This window comes from Lissotriton vulgaris, chromosome 3_1, assembly GCF_964263255.1.
Source record: "Lissotriton vulgaris chromosome 3_1, aLisVul1.2, whole genome shotgun sequence".
Taxonomy (NCBI): Eukaryota; Metazoa; Chordata; class Amphibia; order Caudata; family Salamandridae; genus Lissotriton; species Lissotriton vulgaris.
Window position 1 is genome coordinate 1,812,224,769 of NC_141689.1, and position 27,419 is coordinate 1,812,252,187.

At 48.0% G+C, this 27,419-nt stretch overlaps 1 protein-coding gene across 1 annotated transcript in view; it reads right to left on the reverse strand.

Moving 5' to 3' along the window:
- OTUD4 (OTU deubiquitinase 4) overlaps nucleotides 1-27,419 on the reverse strand; it is a 577,225-nt gene that overhangs the window by 543,491 nt on the left and 6,315 nt on the right. The gene's annotated exons all lie outside the window — the stretch shown is intronic.

Below are 27,419 nucleotides of genomic sequence, written 5' to 3' on the forward strand. Positions count from 1 at the left end.
TTGTGTAGAGCTGTCTGTGATGCGCGTGAGATGTAAGGGTTTGGGCCCCTGGCCCCGTCCGGTCGCGGACGGGCGCAGACGGGCTTGGCTTAGGCACGGCTTCGGCGCGCGTCCGGCGCGCCCGCTGCGCCAGCCCGCTGCGCCGTCTGAACCCTACGCACATTTTATAGGTGATGAGGAGGGTGGGAGGCCGGCGCGACTAGAGCGCAGCCCCTGCCCACACCCAAGATGGCGCCCGCCGCCGCCTCAAACCGGGAGTAAAGATCGGCTGGGCGAGTTAAAATGTGACCCAGAACCGCACCTGAAACAAAACTGGTTAGATTTATTACCAAACTTGACATTCTTGCCCTTGAGCTGAACCAAATCAACATGTTCAGAGTCATTAATAAAAATGAAAGGAATAGAAGAGGACCTAGCACATTCCTGCACCATTACTTGTGTGGATTCAATTGAGCATTCAATGGCATTGGCCACATCCAGTTCTTCAGATAACGAGGGATCCCTGCAGCCCAAAAGCTTTTCTTGAATTTTCTTGGTAAAACATCCAGAAACTAATTGATCCCGTAAATAAGTGTCTAACAATGCCCCAAAATTACACTTAGTTGCTAAATTCCTCAAAGAGGATAAGTACTCCTCCACTGCCTCATCAGCAGATTGCTTCCATTTTTAAAAAAAAATCTTTCTAATAACACATTTGGTTCCTCACTGAACTTCTTTGGAAGACGAGCTATCGCTTCATAAAAAGGCATCCCACTCACCTGTTCGGGCTTCAACCTTAGGCAAATTGTCAAACACCTGTTGAGCTTATTGGTCCAAATGACTGAACAGAATGGCAGTCTTGCGCTTAGGGTCAAAATCATCCGCACCCACAGCAACCAGATACTTCTCAAATTATCTCAACCATATAGGCCATTGAACTGGAGCTTTTCCAGGATGCTTCGAGAAAGGGTTCAAATTTGCTAAATTCGGTGCTGATAATGCTGCCATAATGAGCAGAAGTTCTTATCACACTGAAAGCCTGCCCCACAAGACAGATACAAGGAGAATTACACAAAATTAAAAAATAACAAGCATTGGAAATGCAATAGGGCTCGCATTAGGAAAGTTTGAGCTATTGGTCTTTTAAATTAATTTTTTTTTATTTTTGTGTTTTTTTTTAAATAGCTTTGTCATTTACAATGCCAATAGTTATAACTTTCGCAAATGTGACACCTATAGCATTTGTAATGCAACATGTTTTGTATTTACGTGACTTAGATGTATTGATATTACAAATAACAATGGCTTTTAATTTTTTTAAATTATTAATACTTAAATAATTTATTTAATTTTTAATGGCAATAGCTTAAACTTTTGTAAATAACGTTTGTGAAGATTATGTTCAGTGTTTTTTATTGTGACGAAAATCCAAGAACAGAAGTGAAATATTAACATCTTTTTGTGATTTGTAATAAAGCGTGAAAGCCTGAAAACAGCTTGAAACATTGAAAGAACATATTTGAACCAGTGATGCTGTGGTTGCGCTGAGTGATGCTGTGGTGGTGCTGAATGATGTTGTGGTTGCGCTGAGTGGTGTATGCATCGGTGGAGCTTAGTAGGTGCATCGGTGGAGCTGTGTGGTGGGTGCCTCGGCGGAGCTGTGTGGTGGGTGCCTCGGCGGAGCTGTGTGGTGGGTGCCTCGGCGGAGCTGTGTGGTGGGTGCCTCGGCGGAGCTGTGTGGTGGGTGCCTCGGCGGAGCTGTGTGGTGGGTGCCTCGGCAGAGCTGTGTGGTGGGTGCATCTGTGGAGCTGTGTGGTGGGTGCATCAGTGGAGCTGTGTGGAGGGTGCATCAGTGGAGCTGTGTGGAGGGTGCATCAGTGGAGCTTAGTTGGTGCATCAGTGGAGCTGTGTAGGAGCTGTGTGGTGGGTGCATCGGTGGAGCTGTGTGGTGGGTGCATCGGTGGAGCTGTGTGGTGGGTGCATCGGTGGAGCTGTGTGGTGGGTGCATCGGTGGAGCTGTGTGGTGGGTGCATCGGTGGAGCTGTGTGGTGGGTGCATCGGTGGAGCTGTGTGGTGGGTGCATCGGTGGAGCTGTGTGGTGGGTGCATCGGTGGAGCTGTGTGGTGGGTGCATCAGTGGAGCTGTGTGGTGGGTGCATCAGTGGAGCTGTGTGGTGGGTGCATCAGTGGAGCTGTGTGGTGGGTGCATCAGTGGAGCTGTGTGGTGGGTGCATCAGTGGAGCTTAGTTGGTGCATCAGTGGAGCTGTGTGGTGGGTGCATCGGTGGAGCTGTGTGGTGGGTGCATCAGTGGAGCTGTGTGGTGGGTGCATCAGTAGAGCTGTGTGGTGGGTGCATCAGTGGAGCTTAGTTGGTGCATCAGTGGAGCTGTGTGGTGGGTGCATCGGTGGAGCTGTGTGGTGGGTGCATCGGTGGAGCTGTGTGGTGGGTGCATCGGTGGAGCTGTGTGGTGGGTGCATCGGTGGAGCTGTGTGGTGGGTGCCTCGGCGGAGCTGTGTGGTGGGTGCATCGGCGGAGCTGTGTGGTGGGTGCATCGGCGGAGCTGTGTGGTGGGTGCATCGGCGGAGCTGTGTGGTGGGTGCATCGGTGGAACTGTGTGGTGGGTGCATCGGTGGAGCTGTGTGGTGGGTGCATCAGTGGAGCTTAGTTGGTGCATCAGTGTAGCTGTGTAGTGGGTGCATCGGTGGAGCTGGGTGGTGGGTGCATCAGTGGAGCTGTGTAGGAGCTGTGTGGTGGGTGCATCGGTGGAGCTGTGTGGTGGGCGCATCAGTGGAGCTGTGTGGTGGGTGCATCAGTGGAGCTGTGTGGTGGGTGCATCAGTGGAGCTTAGTTGGTGCATCAGTGTAGCTGTGTGGTGGGTGCATCGGTGGAGCTGTGTGGTGGGTGCATCGGTGGAGCTGTGTGGTGGGTGCATCGGTGGAGCTTTGTGGTGGGTGCATCGGCGGAGCGGTGTGGTGGGTGCATCGGCGGAGCGGTGTGGTGGGTGCATCTGCGGAGCGGTGTGGTGGGTGCATCTGCGGAGCGGTATGGTGGGTGCATCGGCGGAGCTGTGTGGTGGGTGCATCGGCGGAGCTGTGTGGTGGGTGCCTCGGAGGAGCTGTGTGGTGGGTGCCTCGGAGGAGCTGTGTGGTGGGTGCCTCGGAGGAGCTGTGTGGTGGGTGCCTCGGAGGAGCTGTGTGGTGGGTGCCTCGGTGGAGCTGTGTGGTGGGTGCATCGGTGGAGCTGTGTGGTGGGTGCATCGGTGGAGCTGGGTGGTGAGTGCATCGGTGGAGCTTAGTGGGTGCATCGGTGGAGCTTAGTGGGTGCATCAGTGTAGCTGTGTAGTGGGTGCATCGGTGGAGCTGGGTGGTGGGTGCATCAGTGGAGCTGTGTAGGAGCTGTGTGGTGGGTGCATCGGTGGAGCTGTGTGGTGGGTGCATCAGTGGAGCTGTGTGGTGGGTGCATCAGTGGAGCTGTGTGGTGGGTGCATCAGTGGAGCTTAGTTGGTGCATCAGTGTAGCTGTGTGGTGGGTGCATCGGTGGAGCTGTGTGGTGGGTGCATCGGTGGAGCTGTGTGGTGGGTGCATCGGTGGAGCTGTGTGGTGGGAGCATCGGCGGAGCTGTGTGGTGGGTGCATCGGCGGAGCTGTGTGGTGGGTGCATCGGAGGAGCTGTGTGGTGGGTGCATCGGAGGAGCTGTGTGGTGGGTGCCTCGGAGGAGCTGTGTGGTGGGTGCCTCGGTGGAGCTGTGTGGTGGGTGCCTCGGTGGAGCTGTGTGGTGGGTGCCTCGGTGGAGCTGTGTGGTGGGTGCATCGGTGGAGCTGGGTGGTGGGTGCATCGTGGAGCTGGGTGGTGAGTGCATCGGTGGAGCTTAGTGGGTGCATCGGTGGAGCTTAGTGGGTGCATTGGTGGATCTGTGTGGTGGGTGCATCGGCTGTGTGGTGGGTGCATCGATGGAGCTGTGTGGTGGGTGCATCGATGGAGCTTAGTTGGTGCATCAGTGTAGCTGTGTGGTGGGTGCATCGGTGGAGCTGTGTGGTGGGTGCATCAGTGGAGCTGTGTAGGAGCTGTGTGGTGGGTGCATCGGTGGAGCTGTGTGGTGGGTGCATCAGTGGAGCTGTGTGGTGGGTGCATCAGTGGAGCTGTGTGGTGGGTGCATCAGTGGAGCTGTGTGGTGGGTGCATCGGTGGAGCTTAGTTGGTGCATCAGTGGAGCTGTGTGGTGGGTGCATCGGTGGAGCTGGGTGGTGGGTGCATCGGCAGAGTTGTGTGGTGGGTGCATCGGCGGAGCTGTGTGGTGAGTGCATCGGTGGAGCTTAGTGGGTGCATCGGTGGAGCTTAGTGGGTGCATCAGTGTAGCTGTGTAGTGGGTGCATCGGTGGAGCTGGGTGGTGGGTGCATCAGTGGAGCTGTGTAGGAGCTGTGTGGTGGGTGCATCGGTGGAGCTGTGTGGTGGGTGCATCAGTGGAGCTGTGTGGTGGGTGCATCAGTGGAGCTGTGTGGTGGGTGCATCAGTGGAGCTTAGTTGGTGCATCAGTGTAGCTGTGTGGTGGGTGCATCGGTGGAGCTGTGTGGTGGGTGTATCGGTGGAGCTGTGTGGTGGGTGCATCGGTGGAGCTGTGTGGTGGGTGCATCGGTGGAGCTGGGTGCATCGGTGGAGCTGGGTGGTGGGTGCATCGGTGGAGCTGGGTGGTGGGTGCATCGGTGGAGCTGGGTGGTGGGTGCATCGGTGGAGCTGTGTGGTGGGTGCATCGATGGAGCTGGGTGGTGGGTGCATCGGTGGAGCTGTGTGGTGGGTGTATCGGTGGAGCTGTGTGGTGGGTGCATCGGTGGAGCTGGGTGGTGGGTGCATCGGTGGAGCTGGGTGGTGGGTGCATCGATGGAGGTGGGTGCATCGGTGAAGCTGTGTGGTGGGTGTATCGGTGGAGCTGAGTGGTGGGTGCATCGGTGGAGCTGGGTGGTGGGTGCATCGGTGGAGCTGGGTGGTGGGTGCATCGGTGGAGCTGGGTGGTGGGTGCATCGGTGGAGCTGGGTGGTGGGTGCATCGGTGGAGCTGGGTGGTGGGTGCATCGGTGGAGCTTAGTGGGTGCATTGGTGGATGTGGGTGCATTGGTGGATCTGTGTGGTGGGTGCATCGGTGGAGCTTAGTTGGTGCATCAGTGGAGCTGTGTGGTGGGTGCATCGGTGGAGCTGTGTGTTGGGTGCATCGGTGGAACTGTGTGGTGGGTGCATCAGTGGAACTGTGTGGTGGGTGCATCAGTGGAACTGTGTGGTGGGTGCATCAGTGGAACTGTGTGGTGGGTGCATCGGTGGAGCTGTGTAGGTGGAGCTGTGTGGTAGGTGGCACTTTTTATAAATCATTAGTAAAAGAGATCAATGAAATTCAACTAAAACCCATATATAGCAGAAGAGGAGAAAGCTCTAGTAACCGGATTCATGATGAATGTATTCCTTTGAAGCAAATCGCCAGCATGTGAAAGGTGTAAAATAGCAATCAGCATAAAACGAAAATGCCAGCAAAAGACTTTATAGAATTCTGTGTGGTCCTGATAAAATAATTAGAGCGTTTAATTATATCATGACCAACAACGGTTATGGTTTCAAGAGCAGCGTGCAAGATGGTTAGGCTGCAATATAAACAAGCCCTCGGCATTGCTGTGGTGGGAAGGGGACGGGGAGAGGCAAGAAGGGAAGAATAGGGGCCGGGAGCAGCAGCCTTTGATGTGCCGGCCGGCTGGTCGTGCAGTGAATAATTAGGGGAGGAGAAATGCCGGCTGGGGGAAGCTTGATATGCCTGAGGAGGCTGGTGGCTTTGATGTGCACGCGCTCTCGGGCACTGCAACAAATCGCTGAGATGGTTAAACTCTGTTTAAGCCACAATATAGCTCGCCAGCTTTGCGCTTGAGCGCATCAGCAGGCGAGCCCTAAAAATATACCTTCTGCCTCAGAAACCAGGTGTACCGGTCACCAAGGTGCATGCATAACTTATTTAGCCCCCCCAAAAAAACAAACACATTAAAAACAGCCAACAACGTTTTCAACAAAGCAGACACCCTGTGAGAAAAACACTAGAACCAGGAAGTGAAGGGTGTGGCTAAAGCGCACTGACGTGAGAGCACATTGTAACACACTGCAGATTTTGCTTTTAACAAGGTGGTGTGTGCATCACTGTGACTGATGCGCTGACATATGGGCATGCTGTAAAACATTGTAATTGCAGGGGTGTAGAATTTAAAAAATATCTAATTGTCCATTGGGCAGGTTACTTCATAAATCTACTTGTCCGGTAGTAAAATCCACTTTTCCCTTTTGTTGCATGTAATGCAGTGACAAATTTTGGCAGCAATCTGATTACATGAGAGCTCTGAAATAGCATCTCTGATTAGCTTGTGTGATGGAACAACCCATGCCTCAATAATGCATGCCAGAAGCACACTGTCTTAACCACGACTACATTTTTACCATGCATGCCTTTTCAACGCATGCCTTTAGCACGCAACTTTGGAGTAAAGACATGATTGGTAAAGGGGCATGTGTGATAAAGATCACACTCGTGCCAGTTTCCCCTAAAATTCAGCCCTCCCACTGTCTATTTTACCCACCTCAGCCCTCTAAACTTCCCTGACCCCCTATCCCTATACTCGACTCCCCCAGACTAAAAAGTACTATGACCAAAGGCCCCTTCCCTGAGCACTAAATCCAGGCCCCCACCCCCAAAACCCTACCCCACCACTTCCCCAGCCCAACTGCCCTCAAGACGTGAAAACTGTCCCTTTCCTGTCCCCTGCCCTGAGCCTTAAAACTCAGCCCCTTAAAAACTACTTCAACCCTAGCCCCCCCCTCCCTGAGCCCTAAAACCAGGCCCCACCCCCTAAAATCTAAATCCCACCTACCCCCTGCCCCAGCCCAACTGCTGCCTTGGCCTGTAAACTGCCATTTTCCTGCCCCATGCCCTGAGCTCTAAAACTCCTGACCCCCCAGCCCTATTAGCACATATCCCTTAACCATGCATATGTGGTTAAGGCAAGCGTGGGTACGCTTGCGATATAAACATGTGTGGCTGAGGCTACTTTGTTCCGACAGTTTCCCCTCCGATTATGCCAAGACTCCTTACATAGTAGGGTTTGAATACTAGCAATTACCTTATGTTGCCTCATTTCCACAGATCTACATACTGGGGGTAAAGATAATTGAAAGCAACAGTTCCAGGTTTGGAATGCCCTTTTGAGCCTGTGCAAACCTACTAACTTGCATATTTTAAGGGTATTCACTAACCCCTAGATTCTTCATCAGCATGTTTTGCGAGTCTGTAATAGCGATTAATAAGGAATCGCTATTACAGACTCGCAAAACGGGATTCATGTAGGAATCGCAATATTTGTTGCGATTCCTACAGCTTCCTTATTTGCGCTAATTGCAAATAAGGAATAACTCCCCATTCATTCCTATGGGCCTAAAGGCCCATAGGAATGAATGGGAAGACATATCAATGTGCGAATCGCTATTAGCGATTCGCATTTTGAGTTTGCGATTTCTAGGGTGCAGGGGTGTCCAAAGGACACCCTGTTGCACCCCTGAAATGATATTGGATGCTGGTGTTACACACACACACATGTCCCAAGGACATATGTGTGTGTGTAACATACAACTTAGAAAAATGCACTTAGAAAAATGCACTTAAGTGCATTTTTCTAAGTTTCCGCTATTTACCACGAGGTTTGATTTCGCGGTAAATAGCGGCCCAATATTGCAAATTTTAAATGTTTCATGAATTGCATTTAAGGAATCTCAAATAGAGATTACTTAAATGCAATTCCTCGCAGATTTGCGAATTCTATAATAGCGATTTTTGCATTTGGGATGATGAATCCCAAATGCAAAATTCTCAGAATCTGGCCCTTTGCGAGCCGATTTTACGTTGATGAATCTAGCTGTAACACTTTTCTAATCTTTTCCCATACTGAGAAAGGTTGGAAATTTACTCCTGACGATGGCAGACATAAAACTTCTTCCAGGGTTGGGAAAAGAAGCGGTTGGAGGGAAAGTGAACTTTCAAAGGCAGATTTTCGAATGAGCAAATCTACACCTGCCTATTTGTTCATGCTAAAATGCAGTTCACAAGTATTTTCTAGGAGTACTATTTCTTGGCCTACTTCTGAAACATCTTTTGAATTCACGAAAGTCGTATATCTGCACTTAATGCAAGGACATAGGTGCACTTTTGAGACTTTATTTAATAACTGGGCCCCTAATTAGGTCTGGCGTGAACCATGACCTTTTGTGTTTATTACATTTCTTTCTTTCTGTCTATTGGCTAGGCTATTCGCTTGTCGCGAATTCTGCCGCTTTGCGGGAGAATTCCATGCGTGCGGAGAACGGACTGCCCCCAGCCGTCTTCTGCACAAGCCCAACAACGTACCAAAGAGTCTAGAGTCAGAGAGCTTGTGCTGCTCTGCGAGGCATGCTATATTCTGTGAGGTTTGAACACGCCAACTTAGCTAACAAACATTGGCAAAACCAATAGCTCTAGCTAAACACTTATAAAGCCCCAACGGCGAGACCTATTGGCTATGGTGCCAATGCTTGTTTTACTGGAACCACTGTCAGTAGTGCAGTCTGAACTTACAACACTTACTGAGAGCGCTCACCCTAATAATAAAGTCTTTGCATTAATGAGGATTTAGAAGCCCGTTCCAGAAGGAACAATCTCCGCATTACAGACATACCAGAGACCATTGCAATTACTACAATGGAAACATATGTGGAGGGGCTGTTACGTGAGCTGTTTGGACAAGATCTCTCGGCTATGTTTATTGTAGAGCACGCTCATCGGTCCCTGGGCCCCAGGCCTCCAGTTGGAGCTGCCCCGGACCAATACTCGCGAGACTACTCAATTACCAAGACTCAGGAGACAATCCTGCGCTTAGTCAGAGAAAAAAGAAATATAAAATCACCAAGGAAACAACATTTTCTTTTAACTGGATTTCACACCAGCGGTCCAGACGGCCCGTCGAGAATTTGCCCCATGTCAAAAGGATCTTGCAACAGGCGAGAACCCCCTATGCCCTCCTATATCCAGCCAAACTAAAAGTAATGCACGACGGCACTGCACACTACTTTACTGATGCCAAGCCGACCCTGAAGTTTGCCAAGCATATATGTATTCAGAAACGCTCCTCTGTCCCCGCGAGGCGGGAGTCGGTCGAGGATGGATTCAGTGACAATGATATATCTCTAACATGAAACTACCTCTAAGTAGTGACCCAGTATTGGGAACTGGATATGAAGAGGTTGCAGTCATATGCAGTAGCAGTCAGGCTTCACCATGAGCATTCATATGGTGTACTTCTATCATCCGAGTTTGAATAATACAGTTTTTTCCGACCCATCGCTCGGCCACCCCGCCACATGGCAGGGTAGTTCGCCGGTAATCCCATGCCTCCAGGAGAACTCCCATTGGTTTCCTCCTTAACTCTTGTTTGAGGTGTTGTTATGCACAAAAGTAGGTGGGTGGGGTTTTTTGCACAACCTAATTGGGGGGGTTGGTGTGGGTGGGAGGAAGTGAGGGATAGTTGGTTTAGTTTTTCTGGAGCAGACAGATAAAACACATTGCTTAAAGACACCTATGAGATTGAGCAGGCGCATGGGGAAATCACAGATAACACTACAGCAACTGTGCATAACCCTACTATATAACCATTATGCCACTGAAGACAAAAACAAAAAAACTTAGGCACCCAGATGTGTCCAGGTGCATACAAATACACACCCCCATTTTAAATGACGGCGTACACATTCCATACCTGGAAATTCCGGGGCTTAAATGATCACAGGAAAATGCACCTCATCCAGGCATTTCAAACTAGGCACAACACTGATATTGGTTTCCTTCAAGAGACACACCTCAACAGGTCGTCATCCACTAGATTACAGCACAGTCGCCTTAGTCTATTTAACATTACTCAATGATGCTAGAGGTGTGGCCATATTAATACGCCGTGGGCTTGAATGGCCTATGACACATTCACATATACCAGAAGGCAGACACATAATTCTAGGAGGTACGTTGGGGAATACAAGATCACTATGGTCCAAACACAGACGACCCAGAATGTTTTAACAGTATCTGGCCTAAATTTACAGCACTCAGTTGCAAAACCATAATATGGGGAGGTCATTTCAATGCTATACTAGAGGATACCCTGGACAGGCCTGGCTCCTCTCGTAGATTACACCCTAGAGCGAGCCAGACTCTTAACACGGTTATGTCTGACAACGATCTAGTAGGCATTTGGCAACAACAGTATCCTGGGAAGAGGGAGGGCACCTGCATTACATCACAACACAATGCATGGTCCAGGCTGAATTACTGGCTAGTGTCTAAGGATATTGCAACATGGACAACTGACGCTGGGCACTTGCCAAGGACATCGTCTGATCATGCCCCCTGCTTCCTTAGACTGACATTTCCATTATCCCCCCTTTGGGAGTTACCTGTAGCCTGCCGCTTCACACTTTACAAGATACAGCATTTCTGGAAGCAATTTGTCGGGACATTATGAGTATTTTATACTGAAGGTGGGATTAGTATCTCGCCTCAACACTATGGGAAGCCTTTAAAGCAATAATTAGAGGAAAATGCATAGCTGGACAAGCAGGCGTACTAAAAGCTATCAAGACAATCACTCAAAAATCTGGAGTTCCATATGAGAGACATTGAACTGAAATATTACAGCACCCGATATACCTTGCATTAGTCAGGGAAAAAAATCTGAGTAGTGCATCTCAAAGTTTGAAAGTGAAGCACAATGAGAGACAAAATTCTTGGAGAAATACACCTTTGCTAGGAGATTTGGGTAAGGTGACTGCTAGGGCAAAACGCTTGCCAACATTCTCAAACCTCCGCAAAATGCACCCTATTTCACAGAACTATTAGATGAGGACTCTAATCCAGTGAGGCCCACATTAAATACTGGGGCATCTAACAAATATTTATTCTACACTCTACTCCTCCACATCCCCATACATATCTGAGGAGCTCACGACATATCTGAACTCCATTGAACTGTTGTGGCTAGGCAAAGCACATAGGTCATACCTTGACAAACCCTTCACTACTGAAGACATTATACAGCTCAAATGGTTTACCAAACGACAAGGCTTCTAGGTTAGATGGACTGACAACCTTATTCTATGAATGTTATGCTTTACTTCTAGCACCCCATCTTGTGGAGGTGTACATTTATACTAAACTACTTGCAAACAGATTACAACCACTTCTCCCCCTTATTGCCAGACCTGATCAATCAGGCTTCATACCCGGATGATCCACCGCACACAACCTCCACACATTTTTCTTGGTATTACACAACTGGGCTTCCTGGACATCTGCTTTGACAGCCCTATTAGACGCCCACAAAGCATTTCATTCTTTTGAATGATCATAACTAGTCATTTTTTCCGAACTGGTGCTCAGTTCACTATTCATACAGTAAATCAAACTACTATACGTAAAACCCACAGCCCATCTACGTGTAAATGGCCTGCTTTCACCCCTTTCTCCATCACTCGAGGCAATAGGCAAGGATGCTGTCTATTGCCCCTCTTATTTGCCATAGCAATGGAGTCACTTGCGGCACGGCTCAGGCAACATCATGTGGCAAGAGGGCTGGGTTTCTCATCCAGAGGGTTGATCATCTCATTATATGTCGATGACATCACATTGTACATGCATGACCCCAAAGAGAACATAAACCCTGTATTCTGAGATATCGCCAAATTTGGAGGACTGTTAGGCACACAGATCACCTGGTTCAAATAAATCAACTTTATTCCCCTTAAATGACTCTACTAAGCCATTCAAATTAGACTACCCTCTTCAATGGGCTAATGGCTCAGTTAGGGACTTGGGAATCCGGCTGAGCTGGGACACGCAGGAATTCTGAGACATGAACTATGGCCGCATTGTCATCTGGCTGGAGGGAAAAGTGACTACCTGGTCAAAACTGCCACTTTTGCTGGCTGGCAGAATAGTAATTGCTAAAATGATATTTCTTCCTAAATTACTCTACATTTTTGTAAATTTGCCTCTCCTGCGCACCCACGTATTTTTAAAGACATTGCACTCACGTAATGCTCTCTCCAGTCTGAGAGGGCAGGCAGGCCCGAATCTCTTGCGAGCTCCTCATGTTCCCGCTTCATCAGGGTGGTATGGGCGCACCGGACATTCATTTTATGCCTATTGTGGCTAGGCACAATTTCTTCATCACTGGATGCACCCAACCCGTTCCAACCTCAAGTGGCTGTGGAAACAGACAGGGCCGCCCGACTTAACTGCGTGTTGCCATGTATCAAGCACACAAGCGACACAGAAATTAAATTGACACAATCAAAACTCTGTGATGGGTGCAGGGGTGCCCCCTCTTGCCGTATTTGTTTGCCCTTGCCATGGAGCCGCTGGCGGCGTGGGTGCGCAGAGACGCACAATTGCAAGGCTTTGAATGGGAGACCGGACCATCGGATAGAATCGCGCTCTACGCGGATGATGTCCTGTTTTTCCTTAGTAATATTAATAGGTCGGGACCGCGTATTTTAGAGAGAATGCAAATATTTGGTGAAACATCAGGGCTCTACCTGAACCCGCGTAAATCCACCCTATGGGTGCTGGGAGACCGCACGGGAATTGGATCATGGGCGTCCGCGTTGCAGGTGGCGATGGGGGGCCTTAAGTATCTGGGAGTGTTCCTAACTGAATCCCCATAGTTTCCTGGGAGCGCAACATAGTGCTGGTTTGGGACCGGGTTCGAACAGCGATAAAGACGTGGTCCCGTATGCCCCTCACTATCTATGGCCGGTCGGCTATTTTTAAGATGGTTGCCCTCCCACGTCTGCTATACCAATTACAGAACCACCCTTACCCGATTTCACCTCATTAATTTCAGCAAGTTAACTCAATGCTGGGACAATTCCTTTGGGCGGGGGGTGCAGTGCGTGTTGCGCTGCACACCTGCTTCTTATCAACCTACTGTGGAGGGCTGGCAACGTCCGATATCCTGTCGTACTATCAGGCTTTCCATCTCCTGATCCTGAACGAATGGTGGTATGGGGATAGGGGGGACCCTGCGTATGCTCTTGAGCGATACCTTATGGGGTCTGATACTCTGCATACAATTCTATACTCGGCGCGGTTGAGGAAGAGATTGCCACAGGCTACCCAGGTAGTATTCCGAATCTGGAAGCAGGCGCTATGTCGTATGGGATGGTGGGGTACATTAACTGAGGAGACCCCTCTATGGCATAATGGATGTTTGCCCGCACTGGCGTCCTTGCAGGGCTTCCGAAGCTGGGACTGCATAGGAATTTCAACTTTGGGAAATGTTATGATCGGCACGGGCCTTAAATCATTTCAGGATCTCAGCGAGGAATATGGCATGCCTCGGACCCAAATCTTTAAATATTTACAATTGCGCCATGCCATTGCACCTAGCCTGGAGGGGATCGACTCCTTACCTGAATTTAGCCCACTAGAAGCGAAGTTATTTATGGGTGATTTGGAAGATAAGAAAATATCCCCCATATACCAGACCCTAGTTGCACATTGTTCCTCCTCTCTACACAAACTGCGGGAATCCTGGGAAAGGGACGTTGGAACGCTGGAAGAGGAAGATTGGCTGGAAGCCCTTGAAGCCCCCCCGAGGTGCAGCTATTGCAATGCGCCTAAGACTCCTCCAATTCAAATATCTCCACAGAGCCTATTACACTAGGGAGAGACTGTGGCGGGCGGGTCTGATTGAGTCCCCAGACTGTTTGAGATGCGGCCAAGAGGTGGGCACCTTAATCCACACGATATGGAGCTGTAGTGTTTTAGTCAGGTTTTGGAAAGGGGTGTGGGACTGTTTGTCTGAGGTGTTGGGTTGGGAACTCGCTCGTACTCCGCAATTAAGCCTCTTGCATGTATTAGAAGGGGTGGGAGGTAATATATATAAAAGGCATCTGTTGTTGTTGGGCCTCACGGTTGCAAGAGGGATGTGGCTCAGGCCTGGAAAGATCCACGGGCTCCTCCAGTAGTGGTGTGGAAGAAGGGACTAGATTTTTGTATGGGGTTGGAGCGCCCTATTTTTGAGGCACGGGGTTGCTCTAGGAAACACTACAAAATATAGAAAAGATGGGCGGACTACAGGGGTCTATGGTTAGAGCCACCAGTAGAACAAGAGGATTGCACAGGAATGGTGTGAGGGGGGCAAATTTGAGGAATTGTGTACACTGTTTTATATGTGAAATTATCTTCAAGAATGAGACGATCTCGTGCAGTGGGTTAGGGAGGGATCCGAGAGGGGGAGTTGCTAGTGGGGGGGTGGAGGGTGGGGAGGGTGTGGAGTGGGTAAATGTTCTGTTACAAATGAAGTTTAGATTGCCAATCATCTGATGCTGTCTACTTGCTTGCAGTCTTCTCCGGGATGCGGAGGGCTGCGCCTTGTGTGCAATCCATCAATAAAATTTGTTTTTTTTTAAAAAAACTCTGTGATGGGCCTGGACGGTCTGCGAAACAGAGCTGACATTCGGATACTATACACCCCATCTTATTCTATCCCCCTAGCTCACAATCCACAAATACCCCCATTAGAGCACAAGGGTAATGAGGCAAAAACTAAACAACTTGGCATTAACACTTTTGCGGACCTATATCCTGGCGACACATCATTGCCTTCATCACCAACTAGGAGGGCTACACCAAGTTTCTCCAACCTACTACTGTATTGTCGCATCAGAGCAACGTGTCGTCAAATACACAACACATTTCCGATCCCTCCACCTACCTTAGTGGCCCTCAAACAAATACTAACTGACCGTTCTCCGCACAGACTTATAACTCGCCTCTATATCACCATGCTACGCAACTACCCGGTGGCGCAGTCGAAACAACAAGCTGGATGGAACTCCGAGCTAAACTCAGCTAATAACAGATGATCAATAGCGTTTTTGTTGCGGCCAATTAGAATTTTCCACAAAATCTGTGAAATGTTAGAAATACGAATATAACCTACACCCTTGGTGGGATTGCTGAGATATGTCAAAGACGCCCCGACAGCAACCCGCCGTCTTCTAGCCATGCAACTCCTGCTATCGAAACGCAGAATTTCCTTACATTGGGGAAGCCAAATGCTCCTTCTATTAAAGCTTGGGCGCTGGATATCACATTCTGTCAAGAACGGACCACCTGTTTCGACCTGAAGCTAGCAGCATCCAGACCCAGAGATATATGGAGACTGTTTCTGACATGGCTCCGCACTTACAAATGAGATCACCCAAACTCACCTATGTCGATGTGACACATAATACATCACATACCGAGACTAAGCATTTCCTCATCCCCCTACGTATATATAACTAGCCAATCTTCAAACTTTAGTCACTGCTGCAACACTTTTGTAGTTATAATACACCTTCCACATCCACTAAATGTTTTGGTATGGAATATTCATAAGTTATGTGAACTCCACATCTGTACGGTCATACTCTCTTGCGTCCTTAAGTTAATTTTTTGGGTTGTTAATTTTGGTTGTAGATGGTACTAATAAGTTATATGATGTTTAATTCTTGCTAACGCAGACATGTATGTTATAATCTTAAATGCCAATGTATAAAAAAATGTTTAAAAAAAGGTATAAAAGGTTCTGCTTTATTGACTGTGTCAATAGAACTGCTGGCAGTGCTGTTAAAGACTAAAGGGAACTAACTCTTTCTGATTATTAACATTAATCTCCCACTATCTATACAGAAACCAAGTAACAAATATAATGCTATCTTGGGAGAACGAGATAATTTCTTAATATGCCAATACCATCATCACTGCAACAGGTGATTCTAATTATCTACTTCCTATTCACCCACTGAATGTATTAGAGGACTCACCAGATTAGTGTATAATACGGACCTCAATACTGACAAACAAGAGCAAAATCCAAACAGCTACTGATTCGCACCATTTGTCTAATCTCTTATCATACATGACATTCAGGTCAGTAAATGGTAGCTTGTCTAATGGCAGGTCAGCAAAGCCAACAACATTTGTAACTGATAAATTCACTTCAATCATGGACAACACATTTACAGAGTTAGCTTATTTTGATTGGTGTAAAAACGTTTACATTATATCCAGAGCGTGGAGCAACCATAACCCACATCTGATTGTACTACACTGTAATCATGAAAAATATCAAACCACTCCTTCATTTACAAACAATAACGTTATCTCCATTAACAATCTGAAAATGTGATGGAATCAAGGCATAAACATAAAATTATTAACTCTATACACACATAACTAATAGTGTTGTTACAACCAATATGGATGAGCTACCTCAATCTTGGATTCATGAATGGGAAGATCTTAACATCTCCTAAACTCCACTCTCAAGTTTATTTTCTTCTCCTCGTTGAACACTAATACAGCCAGATTTAACAGTTCTTCGCTTAACAAAAGCAACAGGCAAATAATCATTGTAAAGCTGGAGTACCTGAAAACGTTAAGACAGCTGGTAAAAATACCCAACATTGAGGTAAGCAAGGTTCTAATTTAAAAAATCCAAATATCAGAATAAGAACACAATCAAGGCGTTCAAACTGACAAAGAAGAAAAAACAAGGTTGGAGTTACAAGAGGCAATAAACTTTAAACACTCTAGCAAATGTTGGGCTTTTATAGGAGTTTGAGACCACTACATACAAAATCAATGGAGAGTTCAAACAACCAATGTGAAACATATGAGCGAACGTTTCACTTAAAACACAAACCCACTAATACTTGAAAGCTCCTATTACAATGAGAAAATAAAAATTTCCCACGAAGAAGTTTGCAACCTAATAAACAAGCATTTACAATGCAATGGTCTTGGCATTGTTAAAGTTAGAGCTATTGGCATTGCTCATGACATTATTTTTATTTAGGTTTTGGTTTTTTAAAACATAAATAAATGGCATTGTCATTTACAATGCCAATAGCTTAGTCGTTGGCAAATGCGAGACCTATTGCATTTGCACCCACACACACAAAGCCACCCACACACACATACAGAGCCAACCACAGAGTCATTCACATGGAGCCACCCACACACACACAGAGCCCCCCCCCCCTCCCCCCCCACCCACACCCACACACACAGAGCCACACACACACAGAGAGAGAGCCACACACAGGGAACAGAGGCCAGAAAAAACGCTCACAACGAGGGAACAGAGGCCAGGAAAAACGCTCACACCGAGGGAACAGAGGGCATGAAAGCAAGCACAACGAGGGAACAGGGGGCAGGAAAGCAACCACAACGAGGGAACAGGTGGCAGGAAAGCAAGCACAACGAGGGAACAGGAAAGCAAGCACAACAAGGGAACAGGGGGCAGAAAAGCAAGCACAACGAGGGAACAGGGGGTACAGGGGCAGAAAAGAAAGCACAACAAAGGAACAGGGGCAGAAAAGCAAGCACAACGAGGGGGCAGAAAAGCAAGCACAACAAGGGAACAAGGGGCAAAAAAGCAAGCACAACAAGGGGGCAGAAAAGCAAGCACAACGAGGAAACAGGGGGCAGGAAAGCAAGCACAACGAGGGAACAGAAAAGCAGGAAAGCAAGCACAACGAGGGAACAGGGGGCAGGAAAGCAAGCACAATGAGGGAACAGGGGGCAGAAACGCAAGCACAACGAGGAAATAGGGGGCAGAAAAGCACAACGAGGGAACAGGGGGCAGGAAAGCAAGCATAACAAGGGAACAGAGGCCAGAAAAGCAAGCACAACGAGGGAACAGAGGGCAGAAAAGCAAGCACAACGAGGGAACAGGGGGCAGAAAAGCAAGCACAATGAGGGAACAGGGGGCAGAAAAGCAAGCACAACGAGGGAACAGGGGGCAGAAAAGCAAGGACAACATGGGAACAGGGGGCAAGAAAGCAAGCACAACGAGGGAACAGGGGTCAAAACAGCAAGCACAACGAGGGAACAGGGGTCAAAACAGCAAGCACAATGAGGGAACAGGGGGCAGAAAAGCAAGCACAACAAGGGAACAGCATTTTTAAAGGGGGCTTGGAACGGGTCTCCATCGGACTTTGTTTTGTGCCTTGGCACAGGCGGTCAGTTTTTTCCACACTGCAGTGACAGCAGGCACATCGATGTGCGCTGCTCACACTGCTCACTTCTCACTAGTGGAGAAGTTACGGCATGACGTCATGCCAGGTGAGCGTTGCTGGGGAAGGGAAATCCTTTAAAGAGAGCAATTTTCTCTCTCTGGATTTCCCTTCTCTTTTTGAAACTCAGGTGCAGCTACATTGTCGTGGTGTCACCAGAGATTTAAACGGAAGCCTTTTCAAAATGATATACAAGCCATAGTTGCTGCTTATTTATCTTATGCAACTAACAACCATTGACAAAGCCAATAGTCCTTGACTTGTTGTAGGTATGATGTTACTTGTTTTATCATATATCTGGATGCAATGACAGAAAAAGCCAAATACAAGTCGGCTGCACACTATGCTAGCGCATATTTTTAGTTTAAGAGTTAAGCCACGCCCTTAATTGCATTGACAACGCCCCTTTGAGAGACCCCCGAGTTTTTGTTTCCCACTTAAAGCCCTTTGTTTGCCTGGTAGTGTTGTATGATGGTACAGCAATGTGTAGCGCAGTTTGTAAGTGCGGATGCAACGAAGACTTCACGCACTGCTCCTGTGTCTGGTTGCACTTTCTTGCCCAAGAGCAATACCAAATCACAAAGGCGTCTGAGATGAAACTACCTGACTCAGCCAGCTCCTGTGGTGAGACGGAGCACAACATTTATTTTTGAAGAAAACATTCTGAGCAGCCCGTGTGTTTTGTTGGAGTGGCTGTCCGCGAGGGCGGAAGTGACTCGCGAGAAATCGCTGAGGTGCGTTATGAAAAAGCGAGCAGCCGTTACCTCAGAAAGGGTTCCTTCTCAGAGAAGGCGAGCCCACCGCAGAGAGGCTGCATTTAGTTACAAGCACACTATAATGCACCTCACAAGCCAGACGAGTGGGTATAGAAATGATTCCTCAGGAGAGCCAGAGAGCAGGTTTTTCCAGATTGAATATAATTGGTCGGGCCGGCCAGCCCTACTCTGAGTCTGAAAGCCTGTAAAGCAGTGCCTGGCATCGTAAAGCCTTTGTCGTGGCGGGATTAGTGGCTTTAAAAACACAAGCAGCGCCACCATGTTTTTCCGAGGCGAAGCAGAAATGCCTCGGAGAAACCAGCGTCATTTTTAGGTCTCGTAGAGAGACCTAATGCCGTCCATCCACAAAGCTGACTTTTTACGATGAGGATTTTCAACAGTTCACGTGAATCCCAATCATGTGACCTGCTCTCATGCACGAGCCTTCCCCCTGCCAGCAGCCTTTCTCCCTTCACAGCCATCTGTTCTTCTCTCCCCGCCCCCCGCCGTCACTTATTCACGGCCGCCTAATCAGCCTGCCCACCCCCTCCCTACATCTGCCTACGTCCTGCAGAACTTGTTTTTAAATCCGTGCTTTTCGGCCACCCCCTCTCCCCCCGCCACAACAATGCCGAGAGCTTGTTTATCTCCCACACTTGGCAACCACGCAAACATACACAATTTTTGTTTCGCCTTGATTAATTAAGCAATATAATTATCAGGGGCTGTGCTGCAGCCTATCGCCAACAAAGCTCCAGAGGGGCGAAACAATAGGAAGTCTGTCAGTATGAAAGCATTCTACGCGCCACAGATGCACGAGGATATCCGAAACAATGAGAGAAAATGCTGCCTGCAACTGAGCACAATGCATGCAGCTCTCAGCACGCAGCTCTCAGCACGCACATATTGCCAGAGACATACCGCCGGCTCCCTGAGACACAGATACCTCGTTAGATACCGGCCGGTCCGATAAGATTCATTTGCAGTCATGTGGTGTTACCTTTTGCCCGTTGCATTAATTTAGAGCCTGACTGACGTTTTTTGTATTGAAGAGGCGGCGATAAATTCATCTACTTTCACCTCGCTTCTCACCCCCATCCCACTTCAGTACCCTTTTTTCTTTCTCTTCCGTTTTCTCTTCTCACCACACCTCATCAAGCATTCTTCCTATTCGTCTCTTTCACGTATTGCCTCTTCTCTTTAATTCCTTTCTTTAGTGTATCTGCGTTCCATTTGATTCCCCTCTTCTCTGTTCCTTTTCCTCTCTGTTTTATTTCCATGACCTTTTCTCTAGTCACCCTCGTTTTGCATCATTTCCTTTCATTTTTTTTGTCTTTCCATCCACACGTCCCTAAACCTAACTCCCAGTCTCATTTCATTCCGGTAGGCGTTATTATATCTTCTCTCCTTTCATCTTTCTTCTGTCCACCCTCTTTTCATTCTTTCTTCCTGCCCAGCCCCTTTCTACACAACTCTTGCCTCGCGAACTCCTTCTACAACCTCAAGTGATTTCCTTGTGCACACAAGTGATCTGGTCTTTCCTGTGCTAGAGGGGTTTTCGTGTAGAAATCGACTGAAAGCCCAGTGTTGTTCACAATCACGTGTTGGACTCCAGTGCCTGAGGGCGTTTCATATGTAGAGACTATAGAAATCTATGAAGACGGTGTGCCGAGCTTTTGACAGCCCCATGTCACGGGGCACCTCCAGCCATGTCTGCTATATTTTTCACCAACGCGAAGCAATTCTGGGACTTGGATTTCTCCCCCCCTCCCCAGCCAGCTTCCCCCAGGCTGTGTTCCCTCCCACCTTTCCTCCTCTGTCCCTCTCTCTCCCTACATCCAGCGCAGAATCCACGACTGTCACGTCAGTGCCTGCCACATTAGGCACTGGTAGTGTTTCTTACCCATCTGATGTACTTTAGTTATTGTTTGGAAACACTCAGGAAATCTTGGAGAGATGCCGACCTCTTACGGAAATGTTTGCAGGGAATGTTAGAAGACTACTGAAGTGCTATTCGCACATGCTGGATAAACAAATGTATTGCACGTAGAGAGTAGAGGCTTTGCCAGCCACAGGTATCCGTCCCCGTTAATAGTATTCCTCTCCTTATTTAACCGTCCTATCTAAGGTTCTACTCTAAGCTGTGTTGAGATGCGATCTCTAGGCAAGCCGGAAGTTCAAAGCGTGTTTACAGACATGGCACCACGTGTACGGCAAAAAATTACACCTAACTGTCCTGCCGAGCACTTAGAAATACATTGCATTGTAGATAAAATAAGTGTGAGTTACCTCTTTAGTCTCCTTCACTAGCGAGCGCATTGCCTACCATCTTTCAGAGGCTTCCTTTCATGTCGGAATATCCCAGGGTCTAGTAAATAGTTCCCAGTGCTGCCTTTGTGTTGTGTTGTTTCATTGCAAACAGCTGATGTGAATAACTCGCACCACCTTCTCTCCTTATTACCGCAGTGATTAGCCTTTTGCATTCTTACAGAATAGCTCGTGCACCTCTGTGTCGCGTCTGGTGTGAAGGTGGTACATTCAGCTCAGAATCAGAGCTAGCACTGCAGTCTCTTATAGGGAGCGATGGGATGGCGTAGTAACTCTGTTGATTATTATTATTTCACAAGGCTGCACTAGTCCCCTTGTGCACCTCTGTGTCGCAGATGGTGTGAAGGTGATACATTCAGCTCAGAATCAGAGCTCACACTGCAGTCTCTTGTGGGGAGCGATGTTTTTTTCTCTAAAAACCGCGGACCCAAAACAGCTCTCTGGCATCCCTCCCCTTTCCATCCACTGCCTCTCGCTTCTTTCTACCTTCTGTCTCTGCGCCTCTTCTGTTATTTCTTAACCTACGCTTCCTCCCTCATTTCTTCTCCGCCCTCCACTCTCTCAATGCGTTTGCCTTCATCTGCCTCCGGTGATGAGAGTCCTGTTATTCGTTCTCTCCCACTCACCGGCGTCGCCCCAACAACTGGTTCAAATATGTTCTCTCAATGTTTCAAGCTTTATTACAAATGTCACAAAAAGATGTTTATATTGCACTTCTGTTCTTGTATTTTCGTCACAATAAAATACACTGAACATAATCTTCACAAAAGTTTAAGCTATTGCCATTATAAATTACAATAACTTGTAAATATTAATTATTTAAAAAAAATAAAAGCCATTGTTATTTGTAATATCAATACATCTTAGTCACGTAAATACAATACATATTGCATTTCAAATGCTATAGGTGTCACATTTGCGAAAGTTAAAACTATTGGCATTGTAAATGACAAACCTATTAATTTCGCTATTTTCAAAACCAACACATAAATAAAAAAATTGTCATTTACAATACCAATAGCTCAAACTTTCCTAATGCGAGACCTATTGCATTGCAAATGCTTGTTGGGATTGAGGGGAGTGTTTTCTTTCTCTCCTCTTCCCATGGGCTGGAATGTAAAATTCCAGCCAATGGGAAGAGGAGAGAAAGAAAACAGAAAGCAACGAAAAAACACACCCCTCAATCCCAAAAAGATGGGGCTTGAACGGACAGACACCCCTCTCGTCCAATGGCTGGCCTCCGTTTAGGAAGCCAGTCAATGGAGAAGAGTGGCGGGTTCAAGCCCCACTCTAGGAGACAAAGTCTTGGAGCGAGACTGCGCAAGCTCAGCCTACGGTCCTCGACCTAAAAACAGCAGGCAGTCACGAGCGGCCAGCGCAGGCAGGAAATCGACATCAGTATTCAAATCCGATCCGGAGTCTGGAGCATTCTAATTCAAAACCTTTTTTCAAAAGTGCTAAAAACAGGTCAGATACTATTATCATGGAAAAGATCACTTATAAACCCAATCCACAAAGAAGGGCCCAACAATTATCAAATTGCCTTATAATGCTCCTTGAGGCTGAGGGCAAATTACTTGTGAGCTTCGTTTGCAAAAATTACCCACAAGGGCCTTGTCCCAACACCTTTTGCCAATAAATCAAACCACCATCCGAAAATGCCTACTCCATGATTGGCAACTTTTGGCCCTCATCGCCATTAACAAAAATGAAAACACAGTATATTTGTTACATAGACTGCAGCGTGGCCTTTGAGAAGGTAGACGAAGGCTGATTGTGGGTCAAGCTACTCAAGTGGGAAATTGATTGCTCACTGTTACATTCATCATTACTTATATAGTAATGCCTTATTGCAAGTTAAGCTATCAACTAGGAACAACCTATTGTCAAAGATGCACAAATATACAGGTTTAGCTCCACTGTTGTTCTCCTTTTACAGCTTGGGTCTATCAGGTTACCTTTTTTTTTGTTAACAGAGTTTTATATAGCACAAACTTAACCCGAATCGGGTATCCGAGAGCTTTACATAGCACCAGTTGCATTACATGAGGACACATTCTTTTTTGGTAGGCACGGTGAGATTAAGTGATTTACCCATAATCACAGAATGTTCAGCGTTATTGCCGAGACTCGACCCCAGTTCCCCAGATTTGAGGTCGACCGCCCTAGCCGTTAGGCCAACTCCTCTTGACTCTAACCTAGGTTTTTGCCTCCTAAACTTAATAACCATCCCAGTACGCATGTAGCAAACACGGATGACTTTAGTTATCTTTTCTCTTACTCCTGTTGGCTTACAACACCACCTCTCAAGAATATATGATTTTAATAAAGCAAATGGGTTAGCAATCAATCTAACAAATGAACTAAATGATGATTTTTGGCAAAAGCATTGAACACCTGAAATGGAAATTAGGTGACAACCACATAGATGGACCAAGTGAGAACCTCGGATTATCTAGGTGTTATGATTGACTAAAAGCTATCATGGAAAGACCACATCCTTAGGAAGAAACAACAAGCATTGGAAATGCAAGAGGTCTCGCATTAGAAAAGTTGGAGTTATTGGTATTGTAAATGACATATGTTATTTATTTGTTGGTTTTTAAAATTGCTAAATTGATGGCTTTGTCATTTACAATGCCAATAGTTATAACTTTTGCGAATGTGACACCTATAGCATTTGGAATGCAACATGTTTTGTATTTACGTGACTTAGATGGCAGCTCTGGTCGTTAGGCCACATCTCTAGAGAGCAGGAGAGTGCAGCAGGGGAGAGAAGCACAGCAATGCAATAGGTCTTGCATTAGGAAAGTTTGAGCTATTGGTATTGTAAAGGACACATTTTTTATTTATGTGCTTGTTTTGAAAATAGCGAATTAATAGCTTTGTTATTTACAATGCCAATAGTTTTATCTTTTGCAAATGTGACACCTATTGTAACACAATATGTGTTGTGAGGGTGAGGGTGAGGGGTTGAGGGTGAGGGGTTGAGGGTGAGTGAGGGTGAGGGGTTGAGGGTGAGTGAGGGTGAGGTGGTGAGTGTGAGTGAGGCTGAGTGAGGGTGAGGGGTTGAGGGGGAGGGGTCGAGGGTGAGGGGTTGAGGGTGAGGGAGGGTGAGGGGTTGAGGGTGAGTGAGGGTGAGGGTGAGTGAGGGTGAGTGAGGGTGAGGCTGAGGGGTTGAGGGTGAGTGAGAGTGAGGGTGAGTGAGGGGTTGAGGTGAGGGGTTGAGGGTGAGTGAGGGTGAGGGGTTGAGGGTGAGTGAGGGTGAGGGGTGAGGGTGAGTGAGGGTGAGGGGTTGAGGGTGAGTGAGGGTTGGTGAGGGTGAGGGGTTGAGGGTGAGTCAGGGTGAGGGGTTGAGGGTGAGTGAGGGTGAGGGGTTGAGGGTGGGTGAGGGTGAGTGAGGGTGAGGGATTGAGGGTGAGGGGTTGAGGGTGAAGGTGAGGGTGAGGGGTTGAGGGTGAGTGAGGGTGAGGGGTTGAGGGTGAGTGAGGGTGAGTGAGGATGAGGTGTTGAGGGTGGGTGAGGGTGAGTGAGGGTGAGGGTGAGTGAGGTTGAGGGTGAGTGAGGGTGAGTGAGGTTGAGTGAGGGTGAGGGTGAGGGTGAGTGAGGGTGAGTGAGGGTGAGTGAGGGTGAGTGAGGGTGAGTGAGGGTGAGGGAGGGTGAGTGAGGGTGAGTGAGGGTGAGTGAGGGTGAGGGTGAGGGGTTGAGGGTGAGTGAGGGTGGGTGAGGGGTTGAGGGTGAGGGGTTGAGGGTGGGTGAGGGTGAGTGAGGGTGAGGGTGAGGGGTTGAGGGTGAGTGAGGGGTTGAGGGTGAGGGGTTGAGGGTGAGTGAGGGTGAGGGGTTGAGGGTGAGTGAGGGTGAGGGGTTGAGGGTGAGTGAGGGTGAGTGAGGGTGAAGGTGAGTGAGGGTGAGTGAGGGTGAGTGGTTGAGGGTGAGTGAGGGTGAGTGTGAGTGAGGGTGAGTGAGGGTGAGGGTGAGTGAGGGTGAGTGAGGGTGAGGGTGAGGGAGGGTGAGGGCGAGTGAGGGTGAGTGGTTGAGGGTGAGTGAGGGTATGTATGTATGTATGTATGTATGTATGTATGTTGAGGGTGAGTGAGGGTGAGGTGTTGAGGGTGAGTGAGGGTGAGTGAGGGTGAGTGAGGGTGAGGTGTTGAGGGTGAGTGAGGGTGAGTGAGGGTGAGGGGTTGAGGGTGAGTGAGGGTGAGGGGTTGAGGGTTAGTGAGGGTGAGGGGTTGAGGGTGAGTGAGGGTGAGGGGTTGAGGGTGAGTGAGGGTGGGTGAGGGGTTGAGGGTGAGTGAGGGTGAGTGAGGATGAGGGTGAGTGAGGGTGCGTGAGGGTGAGTGAGTGAGGGTGAGTGAGGGTGGGTGAGGGTGGGTGAGTGAGGGTGGGTGAGGGGTTGAGGGTGAGTCAGGGTGAGGGGTTGAGGGTGAGTCAGGGTGAGGGGTTGAGGGTGGGTGAGGGTGAGTGAGGGTGAGGGATTGAGGGTGAGGGGTTGAGGGTGAGTGAGGGTGAGGGTGAGGGTGAGGGGTTGAGGGTGAGTGAGGGTGAGGGGTTGAGGGTGAGTGAGGGTGAGAGTGGGTGAGGGTGAGTGAGGTTGAGGGTGAGGGTGAGTGAGGGTGAGTGAGGGTGAGTGAGGGTGAGTGAGGGTGAGTGAGGGTGAGTGAGGGTGAGTGTGAGTGAGGGTGAGTGTGAGTGAGGGGTTGAGGGTGAGTGAGGGTGAGGGGTTGAGGGTGAGTGAGGGTGGGTGAGGGGTTGAGGGTGAGTGAGGGTGAGGGTGAGGGTGAGTTAGGGTGAGGGGTTGAGGGTGGGTGAGGGTGAGGGGTTGAGGGTGAGTGAGGGGTTGAGGGTGAGTGAGGGTGAGGGGTTGAGGGTGAGTGAGGGTGAGGGGTTGAGGGAGGGTGAGTGAGGGTGAGTGGTTGAGGGTAAGTGAGGGTGAGTGAGGGTGAGTGTGAGTGAGGGTGAGGGTGAGTGAGGGTGAGGGGCTGAGGGTGAGTGAGGTTGAGGGTGAGTGAGGGTGAGGGGTTGAGGGTGGGTGAGGGGTTGAGGGTGAGTGAGGGTGAGGGGTTGAGGGTGAGTGAGGGTGAGGGGTTGAGGGTGAGTAAGGGTGAGGGGTTGAGGGTGAGTGAGGATGAGGGGTTGAGGGTGGGTGAGGGTGGGTGAGCGTGAGGGTGAGTGAGGGGTTGAGGGTGAGGGGTTGAGGGTGAGTGAGGGTGAGGGGTTGAGGGTGAGTGGTCGAGGGTGAGTGAGGGTGAGGGTGAGTGAGGGTGAATGAGGGTGAGGGGTTGAGGGTGAGTGAGGGTGAGGGTGAGTGAGGGTGTGATTGGCATATGTGAGTATTTTGCATGTGTTAATGTTGATTTTAATGTAATGTGTGTGCGTTTTTTGTGTATGTGTATTGGTATTAGAAGTGTTTAGTGAATGTTTTTAAACAGTGTTTTATTTGTGTTATGTGAAAGTGACGTACGCGATCTATTCCCTTTACGTTTTTTACGTAAGGGAGATTAGCGCTCTAGTCTTTTTTTTTATGTTGATGTAATGTTTACAGTGACGTAATTTTTAGCCAATCGCAGCGCTACGTTTTTTGACGTAGCGTTGCGTTTGACGTGCGTCAACGGGGAAGTTTCCAGATTGGTGTGAATGTTCGTGCGGTAAAGGCGTGTTTTTGTTCCGTTCGTTGTTGCTGCGTCGTTTGACAGGTAAGATATAATTTTAATAACATTTACTACATGAATGTGAATGTAGGATTACTTGTGTGTATATACTTAGTGTTAGTAGTGTTTTATTATGATGTATTATTGTTTTTTTTGTATTGCGACTTGTGTATTTTCTCCCGTGTACTTCGAATATACTTTTGTACTTTTGTAAAAGATAGACGCTGTAATAATTGTAATGTTTATAAATGTTATATATAGCAATGTATATTTTTGTAGTGTGATATGCGTTTTAAATTTGTAACGTTGTTATATTTTTGGTATGTACTTGTTTCTTATCTTTGGCAATACTAGAAGTTTTTGAATGGGAAAGTTTCGATTATGTATTTAAGTAGTATATGGTTATGTGTATTCCTTTTATTATGTATTTTTTCGATGTATTGCTATTCGACCTTTACCATATGTGCGAGTTGGTGCAACATACTGTTTTTATTCTGAAAAATCCATTTTTATAAAGATGTTTGAGTGTCTTGTGTTTTTATT